Source organism: Scyliorhinus canicula, chromosome 20, assembly GCF_902713615.1.
Source record: "Scyliorhinus canicula chromosome 20, sScyCan1.1, whole genome shotgun sequence".
Taxonomy (NCBI): Eukaryota; Metazoa; Chordata; class Chondrichthyes; order Carcharhiniformes; family Scyliorhinidae; genus Scyliorhinus; species Scyliorhinus canicula.
In genome coordinates, this window is record NC_052165.1 from 17230085 (window position 1) to 17256189 (window position 26105).

At 49.6% G+C, this 26105-nt stretch overlaps 1 protein-coding gene across 2 annotated transcripts in view; it reads left to right on the forward strand.

The window, feature by feature from the left end:
* The first annotated feature begins 3015 nt into the window (after positions 1 to 3015).
* Positions 3016 to 26105, forward strand: part of LOC119954987 (small integral membrane protein 29-like) — a 126723-nt gene continuing 103633 nt past the window's right edge. The window contains exon 1 of one of the 2 annotated variants that reach the window (XR_005458354.1): positions 3016 to 3101. The gene's annotated coding sequence lies outside the window, so the exon portion shown is untranslated. The remainder of the gene's footprint in view (positions 3102 to 26105) is intronic. The other variant, XM_038780761.1, reaches the window with a different exon arrangement.

Below are 26105 nucleotides of genomic sequence, written 5' to 3' on the forward strand. Positions count from 1 at the left end.
TGGACCCTTTGTCGAAACAATGGAGGGAGAATTTTATAGTAAAAGAAACTGCAACAAAAAAATAGCAATGACAGGTGGAGAAGGGGTGTTTTGCTTTGAGGCAATATGTGGATGGAATATTATTTAAAAGAGGAAAGGTGAAGAAAGGGGGGTTTAATATGGAGGAGAACGGTCAAAATCTAAAGTTGCTGAACTCAATGTTGGGCCGCGAGGGGTTCGATATGTCCAACTGGGAGATGAGATGCTGCTGTTCCAGCATGGGAGCATCACAGTAGGTCAAGGACAGCGAGCACCCCCTGCGCGTGCTGCTGATTGGGAGCGCCTCAGTAAGGTGCTGAGTTAAAATGGCACACACCTCCCGCCAATGGGGATCCTCGACAGAATAGTCTCTAGGAGGGAAGAAGGGGAGGGCAGAGTCTCGGGTATATATAAGGTGCTCATGAGGGAGGACGGGTCCCAGACAGAGGAACTGAAACTTAAATGGGAGGAGGAGCTAGGCGCGGAAATGGAGGATGGGCTGTGGGCAGAGGCCCGGAGTAGGGTAAATTCGACCGAGACATGTGCTAGGCTCGGGCTGATCCAATTTAAGGTCGTTCACCGGGCCCATATGACGGTGGCTCGGATGAGCAAATTTTTCGGGATAGAGGACAAATGCGCTAGGTGCGCGGGAGGACCAGCGAACCATGTTCACATGTTTTGGGCATGCCCTAAGCTGAGGGGGTACTGGGAGGGATTTGCGGGGGTCATGTCCCAGGTGCTAAAAACAAGGGTGGTGATGAGTCCAGGGGTGGCAATTTTTGGGATTTCGGAAGACCCGGGCGTCCAGGGGGAGAAAGAAGCCGATGTGTTGGCCTTTGCTTCCCTGATAGCCCGGCGACGAATATTATTGGCGTGGAGGGACTCAAAGCCCCCGAAGACTGAGTGGTGGCTTGCGGACATGTCGAGTTTCCTGGGGATGGAAAAAATTAAGTTCGCCTTGAGGGGATCTGTGCAGGGGTTCACCCGGAGGTGGCAACCATTTATTGACTTCTTTGCGGGAGAGTGAGCGTCAGCAGGGGGGCGGGGGGGGGGGGTTAGAGTAGAGTAGGAGGGAAAATATGGCGGGTAGTACCGGTGGGAGGGGAGCGGGCTTGTTCAATATGTTACGATGGAAGTATTGAAAGTACGTGGATGTTTGCACATTTTTGCCTTTTTTGCTTTCTTTCTGATGATGCCTGTAACTGTTTATAAAGCTAAAAACTACCTCAATAAAATAGTTTATTAAAAAAAAGGCACACACCAGGAATGTTGGAGTCATCCTTGCGAACTGAGTGACGGTGTTCTGCAAAGCGGTCGCCCAGTCTGCTTTTAATCTCCCCTTATGTAGAAGAGACTGCATTGGCAGCAGCGAATACAATAGACTGAATTGAAAGAAGTGCAAGTGAAATGCTGCTTCACCCGAGAATCATATTTGGAGACTTGAGGGTGGAGATAAAGGGACAGGTTGTACACCTTATTCGATTGCAAGGAAATAATAATCTTTATTAGTGTCACAAGTAGGCTGACTGTGAAAATCCCCTAGGGGCTGGTTTAGCACACTGGGCTAAATAACTGGCTTTTAAAGCAGGCCAGCAGCACGCTTCAATTCCCGTACCAGTCTCCCTGAATAGGCACTGGAATGTGGCGACTAGGGGCTTTTCACAGTAACTTCATTTGAAGCCTACTTGTGACAATAAGTGATTTTCATTTCATTGCCACAGTATAGCGCTTGTTCGGGTACACCTAATAAGCGCATCCTTTGGGACCTGTGAGGAAACCCATGCATGATATGGAGATAGAACATAGAACATAGAACAGTACAGCACAGAACAGGCCCTTCGGCCCTCAATGTTGTGCCGAGCCATGATCACCCTACTCAAACCCACGTATCCACCCTATACCCGTAACCCAACAACCCCCCTCCCTCCCTCCCTCCCTCCCTCCCTCCCTCCCTCCTGGACTGGGGCGAGCACAGTGAGAAGTCTGACAACACCAGGTTAAAGTCCAACAGGTTTGTTTCAAACACTAGCTTTCGGAGCACTGCTCCTTCCTCAGGTGAATTACCTGTTGGACTTTAACCTGGTGTTGCAAGAATTCTCACTGTGCTCAGCCCGGTCCAACGCTGGCATCTCCACATCATGCCTACCATCGACACCGCAAACTGCCAGCTCAAAGTGGAGAGGATCTCCAGGAAGATCACGTATGTAGACACTGACATTAAGTTTCTACAAAGAAACCCACGCAGACAGGGGGAGAACGTGCAGACTCCGCACAGACAGTGACAGTGACCCAAGCCAGGAATCGAACCTGGGACCCTGGAGCTGAGACGTACCAGTGCTAACCACTGTGCCAAAGCTGCGAGAGAGAAAAAAATCAAGAAATCTGCGCCGTCAGGAGGCGACCCATCCATCTTCGGAGCGGGGAATCGAACCCCCCACTCTGCTGGAAACATTCCGGCCGCCGTGCGGGCTCTGCTGCCTCCGAACCTGGAGCACCCCCTCCCCCGCGCGCGCGCTGCTGACCGGGAGCGCCTCTGGCGGCGCGCGCACCACGGCATGTCCGGCCGGGGGGCGCGCTCCAGCGGGAAGCCCGGGGGGGGGGGGGGGGGCGCGCGCGCTCCAGCGGGAGGCCGGGGGGAGAGCGGGCGCGCGCTCCAGCGGGAGGCCGGGGGAGAGCGGGCGCGCGCTCCAGCGGGAGGCCGGGGAGGAGAGCGGGCGCGCGCTCCAGCGGGAGACCGGGCGCGCGCTCCAGCGGGAGGCCGGGGGGCGCGCTCCAGCGGGCGGGGGGGGGGGGGGGGGGGGGGGCGGGGGGGGCGCGCTCCAGCGGGAGGGGGGGGGGGCGGGCGCGCGCGCTCCAGAGAGCGGGCGCGCGCTCCAGCGGGAGGCCGGGGGAGAGCGGGCGCGCGCTCCAGCGGGAGGCCGGGGGAGAGCGGGCGCGCGCTCCAGCGGGAGGCCGGGGGAGAGCGGGCGCGCGCTCCAGCGGGAGGCCGGGGGGAGAGCGGGCGCGCGCTCCAGCGGGAGGCCGGGGCGAGCGGGCGGCGCTGAGGTGAAGGCGGTGGGAGGGAGCCGGAGCCGGCGGCGGCGGTGAGTAGAAGCGCCTGGCCTTTGCGAGGTGGAGTCATTGGGTGGAGCGCACGGGGACACGGAGGGATGTCAGCTTTGAGGAAAAGGGGTCCCCCCCCCCCGAATCTGATGGAAGTTTGGAGAGTCTTTGTCGGAAAGTTTCTCTTCGGTGCTGCACTCGGAGGGAGATGCCCGAGGGAGAGGGAGGGAGATGCCCGAGGGAGAGGGAGGGAGATGCCCGAGGGAGAGGGAGGGAGATGCCCGAGGGAGAGGGAGGGAGATGCCCGAGGGAGAGGGAGGGAGATGCCCGAGGGAGAGGGAGGGAGATGCCCGAGGGAGAGGGAGGGAGATGCCCGAGGGAGAGGGAGGGAGATGCCCGAGGGAGAGGGAGGGAGATGCCCGAGGGAGAGGGAGGGAGATGCCTGAGGGAGAGGGAGGGAGATGCCCGAGGGAGAGGGAGGGAGATGCCCGAGGGAGAGGGAGGGAGATGCCCGAGGGAGAGGGAGGGAGATGCCCGAGGGAGAGGGAGGGAGATGCCCGAGGGAGAGGGAGGGAGATGCCCGAGGGAGAGGGAGGGAGATGCCCGAGGGAGAGGGAGGGAGATGCCCGAGGGAGAGGGAGGGAGATGCCCGAGGGAGAGGGAGGGAGATGCCCGAGGGAGAGGGAGGGAGATGCCCGAGGGAGAGGGAGGGAGATGCCCGAGGGAGAGGGAGGGAGATGCCCGAGGGAGAGGGAGGGAGATGCCCGAGGGAGAGGGAGGGAGATGCCCGAGGGAGAGGGAGGGAGATGCCCGAGGGAGAGGGAGGGAGATGCCCGAGGGAGAGGGAGGGAGATGCCCGAGGGAGAGGGAGGGAGATGCCCGAGGGAGAGGGAGGGAGATGCCCGAGGGAGAGGGAGGGAGATGCCCGAGGGAGGGGGAGGGAGATGCCCGAGGGAGGGGGAGGGAGATGCCCGAGGGAGGGGGAGGGAGATGCCCGAGGGAGGGGGAGGGAGATGCCCGAGGGAGGGGGAGGGAGATGCCGGAGGGAGGGGGAGGGAGATGCCGGAGGGAGGGGGAGGGAGATGCCGGAGGGAGGGGGAGGGAGATGCGGAGGGAGGGGGAGGGAGATGCCGGAGGGAGGGGGAGGGAGATGCCGGAGGGAGGGGGAGGGAGATGCCGGAGGGAGAGGGAGGGAGATGCCGGAGGGAGAGGGAGGGAGATGCCTGAGGGAGGGAGATGCCTGAGGGAGGGAGATGCCTGAGGGAGGGAGATGCCTGAGGGAGGGAGATGCCTGAGGGAGGGAGATGCCTGAGGGAGGGAGATGCCTGAGGGAGAGGGAGGGAGATGCCTGAGCGAGAGGGAGGGTGATGCCTGAGGGAGAGGGAGGGAGATGCCTGAGGGAGAGGGAGGGAGATGCCTGAGGGAGAGGGAGGGAGATGCCTGAGGGAGGGAGATGCCTGAGGGAGGGAGATGTCTGTTGACAGCCGCGGTAACCGGGATGGAGGGCAGTCAGTTCCCCTCCTCCGGCTCTGGCTGCTTTGACAGGCCGGCCCCAAGGTTTTGGACCTAATTTCCCTCAGCCTTTGATGTACTTGGGCTGTTGGCGACCACCTTCCCTCCCCCCAAAAAAACATCGCCATACAATTTTTCAGCGTTTGCAAATTGTATTTTAATAGCCGTGCTGGTTTGCTCACTGAATTGCCTGGTTTGACATCGAGCAGCAACGTGGAGATCTGTTTATAAATAGAACAGAGCTTCAGTAAGTTTCAGACGCTGAGCCAAGGATCGATGTCCTGTTGCTCACTTTCAACTGGTGCTGGCTCCAGCAATGGTGGGAGTAATTTGATGGCTCGTTTAATGTTTGCCAGTTTTGCGTTTTCACGTTCTGTTATGTGCCGTTTGGTAACGTTCATTGCTCCTGTAAATGTTTTGATATCCTTCAAATAAACGTCTGTTGAATATTTGTCGAAGGAATTAGTGCCGGTCATGCTGTTTGATGATGCCTTCGTTGTGTTGCAAGAGTTTGCTACGTATCACAAAATTCCCAAAGGCTGAAGCAGATTTTAGTTTGCATGTGGATTTTTGATACTTCCCTTCCTATCCTGTAGCACTCTACAACTGTCATCCCACTTGTGATTGTGTTCTACAAACCGAGAATGTGAAATGTTTAATTTAGAGCAGGGGTTATTAACCCCTTCCGGTTGATAAATTGGCCAGTTCTTCCTGAGATGCCAGCCTAGTGATTATCAAGAATTTACAGTGCAGAAGGAGGCCACTCGGCTCATCGAGTCTGCACCGGCTCTTGGAAAGAGCACCCTACCCGAGGTCAACACCTCCACCCTATCCCAGTAACCCCACCCAACACTAAGGGCAATTTTGGACACTAAGGGCAATTTATCATGGCCAATCCACCTAACCTGCACATCTTTGGACTGTGGGAGGAAACCGGAGCACCCGGAGGAAACCCACGCACACACGGGGAGGACGTGCAGACTCCGCACAGACAGTGGCCCAAGCCGGAATCGAACCTGGGACCCTGGAACTGTGAAGCAATTGTGCTATCCACAATGCTGCCATGCTGCCCACTGGATGCACATTGGATGCAATAACTTCAAATAGATAATAGCAACCACATAATCTCTCATTTTCTTTTTTAAAAAAATTTAGAGTACCCAATTCATTTTTTTCCAATTAAGGGGCAATTTACTGTGTTCAATCCACCTACGCTGCACATCTTTTGGGTTGTGGGGGCAAAACCCACGCAAACACGGGGAGAATGTGCAAACTCCACACGGACAATGATAATCTTTCATTTTCAATGGGCAATGAAAAAAGGGTGTGCTTACCATATATTTCTTGCGCCCTGTACTCTACAGAATAATGTCTTGATGCATCCATTTTAATAAGAGGAGATGAGTCTTCCCGTCTCTACATTGCTCAAAATGTTGAAATACTGAATCATACAATTCCAAGTTCAATCCTGGTCGACATTGAATTAACTAACCTCAACAGGGGTGACAGCTGGGGTTAGTTGCTACTGGCTTCAGCAACCATCAGCTGGGAAAGGGGAAGAAAAAGCAATTCAACCAAGAATTTTTGCTTTTGATAGCTTTACTGTAATCTCTGCTGTAAATTGCGTGTACATAAGTAGTTGTGGTGCCCTCAATTGTCAAAAATGTTCAGTAAGAAGTCTGACAACACCAGGTTAAAATCCAACAGGTTTGTTTCGAATCAGTAGCTTTTGGAGCACTGCTCCTTCCTCAGACATTCACCTGAGGAAGGAGCAGTACTCCAAAAGCTAGTGATTCGAAGCAAACCTGTTGGACTTTAACCTGGTGTTGTCAGACTTCTTACTGTGCTCACCCCAGTCCAATGCTGTCATCTCCACATCATCACCACAAATGTTGCTAGCAAAATACTCTGGGTGCTGGAAATCTGGAATTAAAACAGAAAGTGTTAACTTTCATCACGTAGATTTTCATGTGCAGAGTGTCCATAAATATTAGGGTAATTTAAGGGTGAAAAGTTTAGGATTATTTTGTGTTTGACTGCAGTGGTCATGTATTTAAAAAGGATTTTGTTTTGCAGGGCCTGCAAGCTTTTTGGAGTCAGAAGGTGAAATTGACCAGAGGAATGTGGTTTTCAGTTTGGCCTAATGTACTGTGGTTTGACTGGGGGAAGTCGTGGGGCGTTAGCGTGCTATCACCCTGAAGAGTTAAGTTGTTTTGCAGCTTGGGGAGATGAGGTCATTGCTGGGTGAAGCCAAGGGATGCAGAGAAACATTTTGGAAAAGCTTTGGAGAGGAGTTAAAGTCTGATCTGTCTGACACTGGGTCCACAATTGTCTCACAGTAGGATAGTTACAAACAGAGACATATTTAAAGCAGAGCAGTCTTGTCTGAGGACAAAGAAAAAGCTACTGTACCATGCCAGGTGAACCAGCTTTCTGAAGATATTCAGCCAGAGTCAGAAGGGGTTCTAACAGGAGCCAAATCTTTTGTACAGAAAGTATTATTCTATGCCATGCTGATTTTAAGGTAGATTGAGAGCTGTGTTTCTTTTTTTTGTTGTTTGGTAATTGAGTAGTAGTGTTTAAGGGGTAATTGTAAGCTGTTCTTTTTGGGTGTGAAGTTAGAGTTTAATATTGTATTCATAATAAAGTTTTGTTTTTAAAAAATCCAACTCTATTTCTTCATGCAATCACTCCTGGAGTAGACCATTCTTTCTGCAGTCTTACAAATAAACTAAAATATTGAGGTTTCGGTCCAGTATCCTAGCCACTCTTGGCATCTCACCTGGGATCATAATACTTCTAAATTCATAAAGACAGTTGTACTTCAAATGGAAATTATATATTGGGAGATAACCAGTGGATTCAGCCATGCGGGTAAATGAACATCTTTCTGTTTCCAAAAATAATGTTCTTAGATTTCTTACGGATTAATTGAAATAAACTCCGAGGACTCTGGCCTGTTTTCAAGTGAATAAGTATCTAGTGTATTAATTTAAAAATGGTCTGACTTACATGGCACAAATGAACAACACCTCTCAGTAAGTTAACAAGGACCTGATATCAGCAATCCTGATGTGCCGCAAGCATATTATAGGTAGTATTTGAGGTTTGAGTTGAAACACGTTGTGGTATCATTATGGGAGCATTAATGCTTGCTCTAACTAATAATTACAGCTCTGTACAGATTCTTTTGACAGGCTTTGGAATTCCAAAATAAGCTTGTTTGATTTGTATACTCTTTGCTCAATCAGGTCAATCTTCACTAGTTTCAGAATGACTTGAATAGTGCAGGTGTGAGCATCTTTTCAAAAGTTTAGTGCCAGCAAAATAAGTTGGATACTGACAGTCATATTTTTAATATAAAGCTAAAAATACACGTGTATGGTATAGTAATAAGTCACTGCTACTTTAGTGTCCTGTTAATAGGATTTCTCAAATTTATGGAATCCCTATAATTAAATGTTTCAATCTTGCTTTTTGTTATTCATAACAATGTCAGGAAGTTATTTAACCTGTATAATATTTTGAGTCTACAGCACATTATGAGGTAGCTGTATATTTTACCTTTTTCGGGTATATGATGTGTATAAGACGTCAGTGTTTTATAATTTACAAAATTTACAAAAAATAATCAAATTATTATCTTCTATGTTAAGATTCAGAAAATGTTCCTTCTGGAGATTCTTTGAATTGTAATAAGGAACGCAACAAAATGCTGACCTTTTAAGTTAAAACCAAACCTGTCTTTTGCTGATATGCTAATCATTAATTGTACCCCATCTCACCTGCCTCTGTCTTGTCCTAAACCACACTGTTGTGCAACCTTGGTACCTTATTTGATCCTGACCAAAGCTTCTGACCCCATATATAAAAACTGCCTACTTTTCCATTTGTAATATCACCTGTCTCTGCTCATGCCTCAATTCTTCTGCTGCCGCGATGGCGTAGTGGTTGGCACTGCTGCCTCACAGCACCGAGGACCTGGCAGTGATCCCGGCACTGGGTCACTGTCCGTGTGAAGTTTGCACATTCTTCCATGTCTGCGTGGGTCTCATCCCCACAACCCAAAAGATGTGCAGGGTAAGTGGATTGGCCACGCTAAATTGCCTCTTAATTGGAAAAAAAATAGAATAAGGTACTCTAAGGTTTTGACATCTGCTGTCAAAACTCTCATTGTGTCTTTGTCATCTGCAACTTAATTAGTCCAGTGCTCTCCTGGTCAGCCTTCTATCCTCTGTAAATCTCATCCTTTCTTAAACTGTGCTGCCTGTATCCCATCCCTCAGCCAATTCTGATCAGCCTTCACTCCTGTGCTGGTTTGGCTTCCAGTTTCCTCACTTAAAATTCTTAGTCTCATGTCCAAGTGTCTTCTTGACCACCCCCAACTCCATTTCCATCTCTGTAACTCTTACAACCCTTAACGGTATCTTGTGCTTCTTGTGCATTCCTCCCACCTCACGCACACCTAAGTGATGAGTGAATGAATGCATGTTCTCTCGTGTTTCCCTATGCCTTCACAGCAGCCAATTCATTCTCATGCTTCTAAGGCAATATTATAGCATTTATGTGGTGGATCATTTAGCTGCTGCAAAACTATTGTCAATGTCTCACACTGCTCAGGGTCTGTACACTCTCCCTTTAAAACAGCTACCATGCTGCAACAACTTAAAAAGCTCACCTAAGGGGCAGCATGGTAGCACAGTGGTTAGCACTACAGCATCACGGCGATGAGGTCCCAGGTTCGATCCTGGCTCTGGGTCACTGTCCGTGTGGACTTTGCACATTCTCCCCGTGTTTGCGTGGGTTTCGCCCCCACAACCCAAAGATGTGCAGTGTAGGTGGATTGCCCCAAAATTGGAAAAAAATAATTGGGTACTCTAAATTTAAAAAAAAAATGTAATCTTGAACCGTTTTTGTCATTTACAACTCCTACCCCAATCTCTGACCTCTGTTTCCCCCTTCAAGTTCATGGAATGTATTGTTCCTTCCAGCTTTGCCCCTCTCTCCCAGAAGTCCTTATTTGAATTCCTTTTTTCCTACCTGAGAATTGCAAGATCAAAGTTATGATTGACATCCTATGAAACTGTGACTACTTTAATAATCAATAATCTTTATTAGTGTCACAAGTAGGCTTACATTAACACTGCAAAGACGTTACTGTGGAAATCCCCTAGTCGCCACACTCTGGAGCCTCTTGGGGTCCACTGAGGGAGAATTCGGAATGTCCAATTCACCCAACAAGCGCATCTTTCGGGCTTGTGGGAGGAAACCCACGCAGACGGGGAAAACGTGCAGACTCCACACAGACAGTGACCCAAGCTGGGAATCAAACCCGGGTCCCTGGCGCTGTGAAGCTATCTCCTGTTTCTATCCTTTAGTTCCCTGACACTCATCACCCCCCTCCCACATCACCTATCGTGTGTTATTATGTTCCATAAGATCACCTTTATTTGTTGAATTCATACTGAAATTGACTTGAATATCTGTAACCAAATTCTAGTTAGTGATATAGTTTCCAGTAACAAACATAATCTTAACACATGAAAGGATATAAACCCAGCTGTGTGATTTCATTTCTTCTCAGGATTACTCTCCTTGTGTAGATCTTTTTCAAAATCAGCTATAAATGTTCAAATGTTGAAGTATTTGCTTAATGTCTGCCTTTTTCAACCTCTGCTTTTATGATCTTGCCTCCTCTACTTCATTTCCGCATACCTCAGATGTTTCCAACTCTTTTGCATCATATTATGAGAACTCGCGAACCAGTATTAGCATGAAGCCAATCAAACTCGGGAGTCAGAAATAGCGTTTTTGTTGTGACTTGCTCATTTCTTGACTTGTATCATGCTACAAGACCTTGGCAGGTATTACATGCACGGTCAGAGGTCTTATTCTGCGGTTAATAAAAAAAAATTCAGAAAGAAGGCTGGGGAGCTACACAAGCTCTTGGGGCATAGACATAGTGTCGGGAGTCTGTGCACTTGTCATAGTTATGTTTGGCGTTACGTTAGATGTTAAAGATTACCTCCTCTCAGAGGTCAAGAAAGCATATGTCCAGAAATACCTCCTTAGGCAAATGTATTTGTTTCTTGCCTATTTTCTCATCCCTTTTGGTTTTGAAGACATTGTGTAATTGCTTAGCTATAGTTCCATTGGTTCTGGTCACCTTCCATTACTTCCCCCAAGTAGCTGTTCATTTGTGGGTCTTGACTGAATATCAGAAGGTTATTTTAAGCTGACCGGAAACCACAGCTGACCAGACATGAAAATCTTTGCAACATTTTTGGAAAGGACTTGGAACAGGAACGGATGGTGGGAGGGGGTGGGTAGGTAGGCTGCGCATATTTCAAAATGTTCTCACTCAAGGGCCGATGAGGAAAATTTGGAAAGTTAAAAGTTGGCACAACACGAAGTATGAAATCAAGAAAAAAAACTGAGGTATAAAAAGAAACAACTTGCTGAGCATAAAAGAAGAGTAATAATTAAAGATGTGCATTAGAGTGTAATAAGGGTATCTAAGTAAAGCTGGCTGAAGTGGATTGGAAAATTAGGCTAAGAGACGCAGTGGCAAACATTTAAGGAGATATTTCAGAATACACAGAATAGATACATTCCAATGAGTTAGAAAAAAACCTGACGGACAGACGCACCATCCATTGTTTTTATTTTTTAAATAATTTTTCTTGAAATTTTTTTTACAGAAAATATAACAACAAACAATAACAAGCAACAATAAAACAACATAATAAGTATAACACCCCCAAGACCGTAGCAACGCATGTATCGCACCCCCCCCCCCCCCCCAACCCCTCAAACCCAGTAAACAACAAAAGAACTTCAAAATAAATTAAAATTAAAAAAACATGGTCAACCCCCCTCCGCCCCCGGGTTGCTGCTGCTGCTGACCCAGTTCCCTATCGCTGAGCCAGAAAGTCGAGGAAAGGTTGCCACAGCCTAAACCGCCCTTGCACCGATCCTCTCAGGGCGAATTTGACCTTCTCCAGCTTAATAAAACCCGCCATGTCATTGATCCAGGTCTCCACGCTTGGGGGTCTCGCATCCTTCCACTGTAACTAGACCCTCCGCCGGGCTACTTGGGACACAAAGGCCAAAACACCGGCTTCCCTCGCCTCCTGCACTCCTGGCTCCACCGCAACCCCAAAAATCGCGAGACCCCAGCCTGGCTTGACCCTGGATCCTACCACCCTCGACACCGTCCTCGCCACCCCCTTCCAGAACTCCTCCAGTGCCGGGCATGCCCAGAACATATGGGCATGGTTCGCTGGACTCCCCGAACACCTGACACACCTGTCTTCGCCCCCAAAGAACCTACTCATCCTAGACCCGGACTTGTGGGCCCGGTGCAGCACCTTGAATTGGATGAGGCTAAGCCGCGCACATGAGGAGGAAGAGTTAACCCTCTCCAGGGCATCCGCCCATGTCCCATCCTCGATCTGTTCCCCCAGTTCCCCCTCCCACTTAGCCTTTAGCTCCTCTACTGACGCCTCCTCCACCTCCTGCATTACCTTGTAGATATCAGATATCTTCCCATCCCCGTCCCAGACCCCCGAAAGCACCCTGTCACTCACCCCCCCTCGTGGGAAGCAAAGGGAATCCCTCCACCTGCCGCCTAGCAAACGCCTTTACCTGCAGGTACCTGAACATGTTCCCCGAGGGGAGCTCAAATTTCTCATCCAACTCTCCCAGGCTCGCAAACCTCCCATCAATGAACAGGTCCCTCAGCTGTCTGATGCCCGCTCTGTGCCAACCCTGGAACCCCCCATCAATGTTCCCCGGGACGAACCGATGGTTCCCCTTTAGCGGAGCCTCCATTGAGCCCCCCACTTACCCCCTATGTCGCCTCCACTGCCCCCAAATCTTGAGGGTAGCCGCCACCACCGGACTCGTGGTATACCTCGTAGGAGGGAGCGGCAACGGCGCCTTTACCAGGGCCCCCAGGCTTGTGCCTCCACAGGACGCCATCTCCAACCTTTTCCATGCTGCCCCCTCCCCCTCCATCACCCACTTGCACACCATCGACATATTGGCCGCCCAATAATACCCCGAGAGATTGGGTAGCGCCAGCCCCCCACCATCTCTACCCCGCTCCAAGAAGACCCTCTTCACCCTCGGGGTCCCATGCGCCCAAACAAAGCTCATGATGCTGCTAAAAAAGCAGCCTCCTCAAAAAGCACCCTCCTAAAAAAGGCCCTAGGGATAAGGATGGGCAGGCACTGAAACAGGAACAAGAACCTCGGGAGCACCGTCATTTTGACGGACTACACTCTACCCGCCAGCGATAGCGGCACCATGTACCACCTTTTAAATTCCTCCTCCATCTGCTCCACAAGCCTGGTAAAATTAAGCTTGTGGAGAGTCCCCCAACTCCTGGCCACCTGCACCCCCAGGTACCTGAAACTCTTCACTGCCCTCTTAAACGGGAGCCCCCCAATTCCCCCCTCCTGATCACCCAGGTGCACTACAAATACCTCGCTCTTGCCCAGATTCAGCTTATAGCCCGAGAAGCTCCCAAACTCAGCCAACAGCTCCATCACCCCCGGCATTCCCCCCTCTGGGTCCGCCACATACAGCAGCAGGTTGTCCGCATACAGCGATACCCAATGTTCCTCCCCACCCCGCACCAGACCCCTCCACCTCCCCGACTCCCTCAACGCCATAGCCAGAGGTTCAATCGCCAGTGCAAAAAGCAAGGGGGACAGGGGGCACCCCTGCCTGGTCCCACGGTAGAGCCTGAAGTACTCTGACCTCCTTCCATTAGTAACTACACTCGCCATCGGGGCCTCATAAAGCAACCTCACCCATTTGATGAACCCCTCCCCAAATCCAAACCGCTCCAGCACCTCCCACAGGTACCTCCACTCAACTCTATCAAACGCCTTCTCTGCATCTAGCGTCACCACTATCTCTGCCTCCCCCTCCACCGCCGGCATCATAATAACATTTAACAACCTCCGCACATTTGTGTTAAGATGTCTTCCCTTGACAAATCCTGTCTGATCCTCGTGTATCACCCCTGGCACACAGTTCTCTATCCTGGTGGCCAGGATCTTCGCCAGCAACTTCGCATCCACATTGAGGAGCGAGATTGGCCTGTATGATCCACACTGCAGGGGGTCCTTATCCCGCTTCAGGATCAAAGAAATCAGCGCCCGTGACATCGTCGGGGGCAAAGCCCCCCCCTCCCATGCCTCATTGAAGGCTTGCACCAACAGGGGGCCCACCAGGTCTGCATACTTTGTATAAAATTCCACCGGGAACCCGTCCGGCCCCGGCGCCTTTCCTGACTGCATTTGACCAATCCCCCTGACTAGCTCCTCCAACTGAATCGGCGCCCCCAGCCCCTCCACCAGCTCCTCCTGCACCTTTGGGAAACGTAGCCTGTTCATGAAACTCTCCACCCCCCCCCCCCCCCCCCCCACCACCGGTGGCTCCGACCGGTACAGTTCCTCGTAAAAGTACCACATTCCCACCCTTATCCATCACTCCACCAATTTCCCTAGCCGCATCTCGCCTGCGGAGCTGATGCGCCAGCATCCTGCTCGCCTTCTCCCCTTCTCCCCATACTCATAAACCGCGCCTTGCGCCTTCCTCCACTGTGTCTCCACCTTTCTGGTGGTCAGCAAGTCGAACTTGGCCTGCAAGCTACGCCGTTCCCCCAGCAATCCCTCCTCCGGGGCCTCCGCGTACCTCCTAGCCACATCCAGGAGTTCCCCCACCAGTCTCCCTCTCCCTCCTCTCCCTCCTTTCCCTATGGGCCCGGATGGAAATCAGCTCCCCCCGATCACTGCCTTCAGAGCCTCCCAAACCATCCCCACCCGGACCTCCCCCGTGTTGTTGGTCTCAAGGTACCCCTCAATACTTCCCCGAACCCTCCTACACACCTCCTCATCAGCCAGCAACCCCACGTCCAGACGCCACAGTGGGCGCTGGTTCCGCGCCTCCCCCATCTCCAGATCAACCCAGTGCGGAGCATGGTCTGAAATTGCGATGGCTGAATACTCGGCATCCTCCACCCTCGTGATCAATCCCCTGCTCAGGACGAAAAAATCTATTCGGGAGTAAACCCTGTGCACATGGGAGAAAAAGGAGTACTCCCGGGTCATCGGCCTCCCAAACCTCCAGGGATCCAGCCCTCCCATCTGGTCCATAAACCCCCTCAGCACCTTGGCCGCCGCCGATCTCCTACCCGTCCTTGAATTGGACCGGTCTAGTGGGGGATTCAGCACCGTGTTAAAGTCTCCACCCATGATCAGGCTCCCTGCCTCCAGGTCCGGAATGCGGCCCAACATACGCCTCATAAAGCCAGCATCATCCCAATTCGGGGCATACACGTTTACCAGCACCACCTTCTCTCCCTGCAGCCTACCCTTCACCATAACAAATCTGCCCTCCTTGTCCGCCACCACCTCAGACGCCTCGAACGCCACCCTCTTCCCCACCAGAATCGCCACCCCCCCGGTTCTTCGCGTCTAATCCTGAGTGGAAAACCTGCCCCACCCACCCCTTCCTCAGACGAACCTGGTCCGCCACCTTCAAGTGGGTCTCCTGGAGCATAGCCACGTCCGCCTTCAGCCCCTTCAAATGAGAAAATACCCGAGCCCGCTTAACCGGCCCATTCAGCCCCCTCACGTTCCAGGTGATCAGCCGGATCAGAGGACACCCCGTCCCCCTCCCCCGCCGACTAGCCACAGCTCATCGACTGCTCACCCCAGGCCAGCACACCCCGCCCGACCCGTTCCCATGACGATACCGCCTCTCCTCTACACCCCCTGGCCCACACCAGCTCCTTCCTGGCCATTCCAGCTGCAACCCGGTAATCCCCCCCCCCCCCCCCACCCCCCCAGGCTAGGACCCCTCCCAGCCGCGACGCTGACTCAGCTGACTTCTGCTGACCCGGCAACTCCCGCCAAAACCCGGCCCCTCCCGACATGGGGTCATCCCCCCTCCTGCCACTCCTCCTTGGCACCGCTTCAGCGCGGGAAAAAAACAGTAGAGGCCACGCCCCCACCGCCAGCTCCACCCCTCCTGCCCCGCAGCGCGGGAAACCAGAGGAAAGCCCGTGCTTTCACACTGCCCCACCCCACCTTTCTGACGCAGCTCCCACATTCCAGCTCCACCCCAGCCCTGTACAGAAGAAAAAACAAACCCCCAACATTCCCCACATAACACAAAACCATACCCAACAGAACCACCCGGAAACAGAGCAAGAACCAGCATAAAAACACATGTCAAAATTACTAAAACAGCAACAGCAAAAACAGCAACAACCGTAGTACACAAGACCCCGCAGCCCCCAGACCCTAGTTCGAGTCCAGCTTCTCCGCCTGCACAAAGGCCCACGCCTCCTCCGGGGACTCGAAGTAGTGGTGCCGGTCCTTATATGTCACCCACAGAGGCGCAGGCTGCAGCATTCCAAATTTAACCTGCTTGGCATGCAGCACCGCATTCGTCCGGTTAAACCCGGCCCGCCGCTTAGCCACCTCTGCACTCCAGTCCTGGTAGATTCGCACTACCGAGTTCTCCCACTTGCTGCTCCTCTCCTTCTTGGCCCAGCGCAGCACACACTCCCGGTCACTGAATCGATGGAACCGCACCAGCACCGCCCGCGGGGGTTCATTCGTCTTGGGCCTCCTGGCCAGCACTCTGTGGGCTCCCTCAAGCTCCAGGGGCAAATGGAAGGACCCCACCCCCATCAACGAATTCAGCATTGTGGCCACATAGGACGGAAGATCCGATACCTCCAGCCCCTCCGCCAGGCCTAGGATCCTCAAATGCTTTCGCTTCGTGCGAAGGTCCAGCTCCTCCAAGTGGTCTTGCCACTTTTTGTGAAGTGCCTCGTGCATCTCCACCTTCCCCACGAGGACCACGGCCTCCTCCTCCCGATCAGCGGCCTGCTGCTGCAACACCTAAATGGCCGCCCCCTGGGACGTCTGGGTCTCAAGCAGCTTGCTGGTAGTCGCATTCAGGGAGTCCAGCAACTCAGCCTTCAGCTCCGCAAAACAGCGCAGAAGAGCAGCTTGCTGCTCCTGCGCCCACTTCCACCAGTCCTCGGGTGCTCCGCCGGCCGCCATTTTGTCCTCCTTCCCTCGCTTTTTCTGGGGAGTTGCTGCCGCCTTTTTCTTTGCCCCACTCCGGGTGCGCACCATAAATTTCGGGGAATGTTCCTCCAAACACCTTTCCCCACCGGGAATCATCGAAACAGCGCCGTTTGGGGCCCTAAAACAGGCCCGAAAGTCCTTTGATAGCGGGAGCTGCCGAACGTGCGGCTTAGCTCCGCATCACCGCAACCGGAAGTCGCACCATCCATTGTTAACTGGAAAGGTTGAAGGTACTATAAAACTTAAAGAAAAAGCATATAATTGTGCTAAGATAGGTGGAAGGTAAGATGATTAGACAGAATATAAGGAACAGCAAAAAAATGACTAAAAGATTAATAAAGAGGGAAAAAATAGTGTATGAGAGAAAGCTAGCCAGAAATGGAAAAACAGATAGTAAGAGTTTCTATAAATATTTTAAAAAGAAACAAGTTAACAAAGTGAGCATTGGTTCTATAGAAAGTGAGTTGAGAGTATTTGTAATGGAAAACAAGGAAATGGCAGATGAATTGAATAGTTATTATGCATCAGTCTTCACTGTAGAGGATACAAATAACAATCCCGAAGCAGCTATAAATCAGGAAATGGAAGGGAGGAAGGAGCTCAGGAAAATTACTTTTTCATTGTTTTTTTCCCATAAATTTAGAGTACCCAATTCTTTGTTTTCAATTAAAGGGGCAATTTAGCGTGGCCAATTTACCTATGCTGCACATCGTTTTGGGTTGTGTGGATGAGACCCATGCAGGCACAGGGAACTGTTGGGGGCTCTGTATTCGGAGTTTAGGAGGATGAGGGGGAGGATCTTATTGAAACTTACAGGATACTGCGAGGCCTGGATAGAGTGGACGTGGAGAGGATGTTTCCGCTAGTCGTAAAAACTAGAACCAGAGGGCACAATCTCAGACTAAAGGGACGATCCTTTAAAACAGAGATGAGGAGGAATTTCTTCAGCCAGAGGGTGGTGAATCTGTGGAAATCTTTGCTGCAGAAGTCTTTGGAGACCAAATCACTGTGTGTCTTTAAGACAGAGATAGATAGGTTCTTGATTAATAAGGGGATCAGGGGTTATGGGGAAAATAATAATAATAATCACTTATTGTCACAAATAGGCTTCAATGAAGTTACTGTGCAAAGCCCCTAGTCGCCACATTCCGGTGTCTGTTTGGGAAGGCTGGTATGGGAATTGAACCCATGCTGCTGCCGTGTTCTGCATTACAAGCCAGTTATTTAGCCCACTGTTCTAAACCAGCCCCAAATGGGTGTGAGAAAAATATCAGCCATGATTGAATGAGCCGAGTGTCCTAATTCTGCTCCTTTATCTTATGGTCTTGTGGTCTTAACTCCACATGGACAGTGACCCAGGGCCAGGATCGAACCCGGGTCCTTGGTGCCGTGAGGCAGCAGTGCTAACCACTGCACCACCATGCTGCCCTGCTGAGGAATATTGCAATCACCAGAGAAGTGGTACTGAGTAAATTGTTAGAACTGCGGGCTGAAAAAATGTCTGGGTCCTGATGAACTACATACTAGGGTCTTAAAATAAATGGTTGGAGAGATAGTTCATGCATTGGTTTTAATTTTCCAAAACTCAGTAAGAAAGTTCCATTAGATTGGAAGATAGCAAATGTCACTCTATTATTCAAAAATGTCTGTCATGGAAAAAGTGTCAGAAGCTATTATTATTTTTTCTTTAAATTTAGAGTACCCAATTATTTTTTCCAATTAAGGGGCAATTTAGTGTGGCCAATCCACCTATCCTGCACATCTTTTGGGTTGTGGGGGTGAAACCCACGCAGACACGGGGAGAATGTGCAAACTCCTCACGGACCGTGACCCAGAGCCGGGATTCGAACTGGGGTCCTCAGCGCGATAGGCAGCAATGCTAACCACTGTGCCACCGTGCTGCCCTAGAAGCTATTATTTTAAACATTTTTTTTAGAGTATCCAATTCATTTTTTCCAATTAAGGGGCAATTTAACGTGGCCAATCCACCTAACCTGCACATCTTTGGGTTGTGGGGGCGAAACCCACGCAAACACGGGGAGAACGTGCAAACTCCACACGGACAGTGACCCAGTGCCGGGATCGGACCTGGGACCTCGGCGCCGTGAGGCAGCAGGGCTAACCCACTGCGCCACCGTGCTGCCCCCTAGAAGCTATTATTAAAGAAGTTGTAGCACTTGGATAAGTTAAAGGTAATCCAGCAGAGTCAACAGTCTGTGAAAGGGAAATCAGTTTTAACCAACTTAATTTTTTTGAGGCAGTAATATGCTGTGACTAAAGGGGTACCGGTGGATGTGCAATACTTAGATTTCCAGAAGGCATTTCTAAAAGTTATTGTGGAATATAAAAACTCATGGCATGGGGGTAACATATTGGCATGATAAGGAGATTGGCTAGCTAACAGGAAGCAGAGAGTATGCATAAATGGGTAATTTTCAGGCTGCAAGATGTAACGAATAGTGTGCCACAGGGATCAATGCTGGGTCCTCAACTGTTTACAATTTATATAAATGACTTGGCTGAAGGGTTGGATGGGATCGGTTGCCACATTTTCTGATGACACTAAGATAGGTAGAGTGAGTTGTGAAAAGCACACAAGAAGGCTACAAAAATATACAGGTAGGTTAAGTGAGAGGGCAAAGTTATGGCAAATGGATAATGTTGGAAAATGTAAAATTGTCTGTTTTGGCAGGATGAATAAAGAGAAGCATATTATTGGAATGGTGAGAGATTACAGAGCTCTGAGATGCAGAAGAATCTGGGTGCTTACATCATGAATTAGAGAAGGCTAGTATACAGGAAGAGCAAGTAATTAGGAAAGCTAATAGAATGTTGGCGTTCATTGTGAAGGGGAATTATTGCAAAAGTAGGGACCTTATGTGTCAGTTAAACATGAGACTAGTGAGACCACATCTGGGTACAGTGTACATTAGTGGTCACCTTATTTAGGAAAGCAGTTCGGAGAAGGTTCACCAGACTAACACCTGGAATGGACGGGTCGTCTTATAAGAAAAGGTTAGCAAAGTCTGCTTGTATACACTAGAGTTTAGAAGAGCAAGAGATGATTTGATTGAAACAAATAAGATCCTGAGGAACTTTGACAGGGTGGATGTGGAGAGGATGTTTCCTCTTATGGGATCATCTAGAACTAGGGGTCGCTGTTTAAAAATAAGGGGTCATCCATTTAAAAAGGCAAATTATGAGGCAAATATCCTCCTCTTGGAGGATCGTGAGTCTTTGGAATTCTCTTCTTGAAAGGATGGTGGAAGCAGAGACTTTGAATTTTTTTACGGCAGACGTATGTAGATTCTTGGTAATGCAAGGTGGTAATAGGCTATCGGGGTAGGCGGGATGCAGATTTGAGGTTACTATCAGATATTATGATCCTGGAACAGACCCCAACAGTTGCTAGGCTACTGGTCAGAAACCCTAATATTTAATTTAATTTGTAAGACTGTGAGAAAAGTATACTTTTCTCCAGGAGTGATTCCACGTACAAATAGGGATGTGGGATTAAAACAAGCACAGTCTTAAAATTAACTTTAACATTGTAAAGAAAATAGCTTATAATTACCAGTTAGGCAATGCTTAACAATGCACTGAAACACAAATTCTTAAATGCTATCTTTTATCTCCACTCAAGCAAACCCATCTTGGGCCAAAATCCACTTTAAAATACAGTGAGAAGACCAAGAAATGCTTGCTGTAAAGAGATGTCTTGGATAAACCGCTTTTTTTCCAGAAAATGCTGTACTATTCCTAGGCAAAATCTTTTAAACTAAATTGCTTTGCGAGAAATTGCTGGTCTGCCCACAGTCAAATCTTTAACTGAACTGATTTCTGGTGCAGCATGCCGTCGGGATTTTCCATTTCGCCGGCTGGTCAATGGGGTTTCCCATTGTGGGGCAGCCCCACGCCGTCAGGAAACTCCAGGACTGCCGGCAAAACGGAGAATCCCAACGACGGAGCAGGTGTGAAGGGCCGAATGACCTACTCCTCCTTGTTCGTATGTTTGTGTGCCCTCACCTGGCAACCATGTATACAGACATTGTAACTAGAATCACACTAGGAACAGGTGACTGGTTGGATTTTCTTTCCCTTTCACTCATCTATGAAAGATAAGACATGAAATCCGTTGATCTATGTTGAGTGTTAAATTAGCAGTCTTTGGAGATTGTAACATTTAAGGTACAGGGTGTTCCAATGTTTTTTACATTGTTCTTGCCTACTAACAAGGATGGGACCCTCTGGCAGTGTTTTGATAGGCTTCCAAACCTGTTCAAGGGTCAGTGAACTGCCCTTCTTGAGGTAGTCAGTTCTGAGGGAGTCAGCCAGAGGTATCACAAAGAAAAAAGGGACAGAAACAGGCCTCAGTTAAATTAAAGAAAGAACTGCAGGAGAAGACATTAAGTAAGGAGGGCCATTGGTGCAAATTGATCCCTTTGAAGCAGCGCTGTTTTGCCTGGCGAGGCCATAGGTCTGAACGTGTGCTTGTAAGCTACAGGTTTGAGTGTACCCAGGAATGTAGGGAGAAGGAATCTCAGAAGATTGATATCCTGTGAGGTGGGCCATTGGTAAAGCCGTTCAAGCAGCAGCAACGTTTTGATAAAATTTCAAGGCCAATTCGTCATATGTGGAGATTGGAATCCCTTGTGAAACAGAGCTTCAACAAGATTGTTTACGTTGGTGTTTACTGACGTCTGATAGGATTCTTGAAAAATCTATAGACTCTTTCTTTGTTGCATCTGCCATTTACTCTAATGTTTTGTGTGGTCAACCACAGTCCATCTGTTAATTCACATGTATCTTGTACTTATCCTGAATGTTAGAGTATAAAATACATATTATACATTGTTTTATCTTTCTGAATTTGTATTGTAAAGTTTGTTTTTGTTTGTTCAAAACCTGTGGAATCTTGTGACTTTATTCCTAAAGTAGGCGTCTCGAATCGCAAACTTTATTTATTTTAAACAAAATGTTATTGGCCCCTAAACAAATCTCCGGGTCAGTTTGAGATCATAATAGTAGCATATCTCCTGCCATCTGGCTTAAATCAGCAAATTCAGCTGTGGCCAGCTGAGCCATCAGTGAGCTTGCCTTGGTTTGAACAGTTGGTTTGCAAAAAGATAAATTCTGAAAATCTTTTGTGGTTACTTAACTATTTCCTTATTTATGGATTTGTCTTTTTTTAAATAATTTATTCTTAGATTCTTGGTAAGGTGGCATTGTAAAATGATTCAGCAACACTTTGCAATTTAGTTCAACTTGGAAGAGTGAGTGGTGACTTGATTGAAACGTATACGATCCTGAGGGGTCTTGACAGGGTGGATGTGGAGAGGATGTTTCCTCTTTTGGGATAATCTAGAACTAAGGGTCATTGTTTAAAAATGAGGGGTCACCCATTTAAAAACCAAATTTCTTCCTCTTGGAGGATTGTGAGTCTTTGGCATTCTCTTCCTGAAAGGATGGTGGAGCAGAGTCTTTGAATATTTTTAAGGCTGGGCGATAGATTTTTGATAAGCAAGGGGAGGAAAGGTTATCGGGTGTAGGTGGGAATATGGATTTGAGGTTACAATCAGATCAGCCCTGACCTTATTGAATAGCTGAGCTCGCTTGATGGGTCTAATTTATAAGTTCATATGTAATTTAACAATTATTGTCTTTGTCATTTGTTATGTGGTTGTAATTCAACTTGATATTATAGCTTCACTTGATACAGCACATGACTTGATATAGCACATGACCTGATATATGTTGGTACATGCATGTAATTCATGTGTACAGTGTGTTACTACACTGTATTTGGTTCCTACTCCTTGATGCTTGGAAATCAGTAATGACGTAATTTTCCCTATTGCTCATAATGTTCACGAAAACCTAAATGTTGAAAGAAAATAGTTTATCATCAAGAAAATTAACAGTATGATACATCATACCACATTAACCATATTTAATGTGGTTTTCTTACCACTATAAGGTCATGTATATGCATGCACGTGAATAAGCGAGAGTGAAGACAGAGTACTGATTACTATTATGATCCCAGACCAGACCCCAACATGCTGAGGATACCGGATCGAAACCCCAATATTTTGGTTTATTTGTAAGACTGTGTGGAAAGAATGATTTGCTCCAGGCATGACTGCATTAAAAATTTTCTAAAACAGAAATTTATTATGATTAACAACATTAAATTTTTTAACTTCACACTTGAAAAAGAACAGCTTATAATTACCCCTTAATCACAGCGCCGAGGTCCCAGGTTCGATCCCGGCTCTGGGTCACTGTCTGTGTGAAGTTTGCACATTCTCCCCGTGTTTGCGTGGGTTTCGCCCCCACAATCCAAAGATGTGCAAGCTAGGTGGATTGGCCACACTAAATTGCCCCTTAATTGGAAAAAATGAATTGGATACTCTAAATTTATTTTTTTTAAAATAATTACCCCTTAACACCACTACTCAATTTCTCATTAAACAACACGAAAAGAAACATACACATCTCAATCCATCTTAAAATTTAGTTTGGCCTAGGTTAATATTTGCTTTAAAAAATGCATTTGCTCCTGTTTGAATCCCTTCAGACGCTGGCTGACTATCTTCAAAAAGCTTGTTCGCCTGGCGTGTCTCAGCTTCCTCTTTGTCCCCAGACAAGACTGCTCTGCTTTACAGACTATTACTCTTTTATAAATATCCTACAGTGAAAGAATTGTGGAGAATTCAGCTCCTCTCTCTCCCTCCCTCCCTCCCTCTCTCTTTCTCTCTCTCTTATACGCTACTACTCAATTCCCCATTAAACAACAAGAAAATAAATATAAAGATCTCAATCTATCTTGCTGTGGAAGAATTGCGGACTCAGCAAAATGAGGTTCAGAATTCAACTCCTCTCTCCAAGGCTTTCTATAAAAGACTGCCTCTCTGCACAGGTTTTTCAGGTTTCTCCAAAAACTGCCTCTCTAAAGCTTCTCAAAATGTCTCTCCGCATTCCTGGGTTCCACCCAGCAATGATCTCATCACCCCAAGCTGAAAAATAATTATCTCTGCAGGCTGCAAAGCCCATCAGCTCCCCAGTCAAACTACAGTCCATTAGCCGAGACAGAAAAACACATTCCTTTGTCTTCCACCACCTGGTTTGCTAAAAGAACCCGGGACCTGCAAAACAGAATTATTTTTTAAAAAAACATGACCACTGCAGTAAACACACTCTGACCCCAAGCTTTGAACTCTGAAATTGCCCGATACGTAGAACTCAATATTCGTAAAGTCTTCCAGTCGTCAAACCTCCGCCCCACTTAAAAAAAAATGAACCAGCAATGTAAACTGATGGCTCCATTTTTCTAAAGTCCTTTTAATGTTAAAAATTTCTTAACATTACATACAACTTATACTCTATACGATATATCATTTTACATTTTTAAACACACGTGTGGGTCCCAATCAGATGCTGAGCCTCTGGATCAGGTTATCCTGGAGGTTATACATGCACTAAGGGTGACTAGCAGCATCTTGAGCTTTGTTTGGGCGCATGGGACCCTGAGGGTGAAGAGAGTCTTCTTCGAGCGGGGTAGAGATGGTGGGGGGCTGGCATTACCCAATCTCTCGGGGTATTATTGGGCGGCCAATGTGTCGATGGTGCACAAGTGGGTGATGGAGGGGGAGGGGGGAGCATGGAAACGTATGGAGAGAGCGTCCTGTGGAGATACAAGTCTGGGGACCCTGGTAACGGCGCTGTGGCCGCTCCCCCTGCGAGGTATACCACGAGTCAGGTGGTGGCGGCTACCCTCAAGATTTGGGGGCAGTGGAGGCGACATGGGGGGAAGTGGGGGGCTCGATGGAGGCTCCGCTAAGGGGGAACCATCGGTTCGTCCTGGGGAACATTGATGGGGGATTCCAGGGTTGGCACAGAGCGGGCATCAGACAGCTGAGGGACCTGTTCATTGATGGGAGATTTGCGAGCCTGGGGGAGTTGGAGGAGAAATTTGGGCTCCCCCGGGGAACATGTTCAGGTATCTGCAGGCAAAGGCGTTTGCTAGGCGGCAGGTGGAGGGATTCCCTTCGCTTCCCGCGAGGGGGGTGAGTGACAGGGTGCTTTCGGGGGTCTGGGTCGGGGAGGGGAAGATATCTGATATCTACAAGGTAATGCAGGAGGTGGAGGAGGTGTCAGTAGAGGAGCTGAAAGCTAAGTGGGAGGGGGAACTGGGGGAACAGATCGAAGATGGGACATGGGCTGATGCCCTGGAGAGGGTTAACTCTTCCTCCTCATGTGCGCGGCTTAGCCTCATCCAATTCATGGTGCTGCACCGGGCCCACGTGTCAGGGTCTAGGATGAGTAAGTTCTTTGGGGGTGAAGACAGGTGTGTCAGGTGTTTGGGGAGTCCAGCGAACCATGCCCATATGTTCTGGGCATGTCCAGCACTGGAGGAGTCCTGGAAGGGGGTGGCGAGGACGGTGTCGAGGGTGGTAGGATCCAGGGTCAAGCCAGGCTGGGGACTCGCGATTTTTGGTTGGGGTGGAGCCGGGAGTGCAGGAGGCGAAAGAGGCCGGTGTGCTGGCCTTTGCGTCCCTAGTAGCCCGGCGGAGGATCTTGCTACAGTGGAAGGATGCGAGACCCCCAAGCGTGGAGACCTGGATCAACGACATGGCGGGTTTTATTAAGCTAGAGAAGGTTAAATTCGCCCTGAGAGGATCGGTACAAGGGTTCTTCAGGTGGTGGCAACCTTTCATTGACTTTCTGGCTCAACGATAGGGTATGGGGTCAGCAGCAGCGGCAACCCGAGGGGGAAGGGGGAGGGGGGAAGGGGGGAAAGCGGGGGGAGGGGGAAGGGGGGGAGGGGGGAAAGCGGGGGAAGGGGAAAGGGGGGAAGGGGAGGGGGTAAAGGGGGGGTAAGGGGGGAGGGGGAGAAAGGGTGTGGGTAGGAGGAAGGGGGGAGGGGAAAAAGGGGGGAGAGGGGGACGGGGAAAGTGGGGGGGGGGAGGTAGGGGGGAAGGGGGAGAGGAAGGGGAGAAAGGGGGAGGGGAGAAAGTGTGGGGGGAGGAGGAAAGGGGGAAAGGGCGAGGGGGGAGAAGGGAGCGGGGGAAAGGGCGAGGGGGGAGAAGGGAGCGGGGGAAAGGGGAGGGGGAAAAGGGAGGGGGGAGGGGGAGAAGGGGGGGTAGGAGGAAAGGGGGAAAGGGCGAGGGGGGAATGGGGAGGGGGAGGGGAAAGAGAAGGTGGAGGGGGAAAAGGGGGAACAGGGGGAGGGGAGGGGGGAAAGGGGGAGGGGAAAGGGAAAGGAGGGGGGGAAAGGGGGGGGGAAGAGGGGAGGGGGGAGGGGGAAAAGGGGGGGGAGGGGGGACCATGACTATGTTTATTTAATTTTAATTTATTTTTAAGTTTTCTTGTTGTTTGGGGGTGTGTGATACATGCGTTGATACGGTCTTG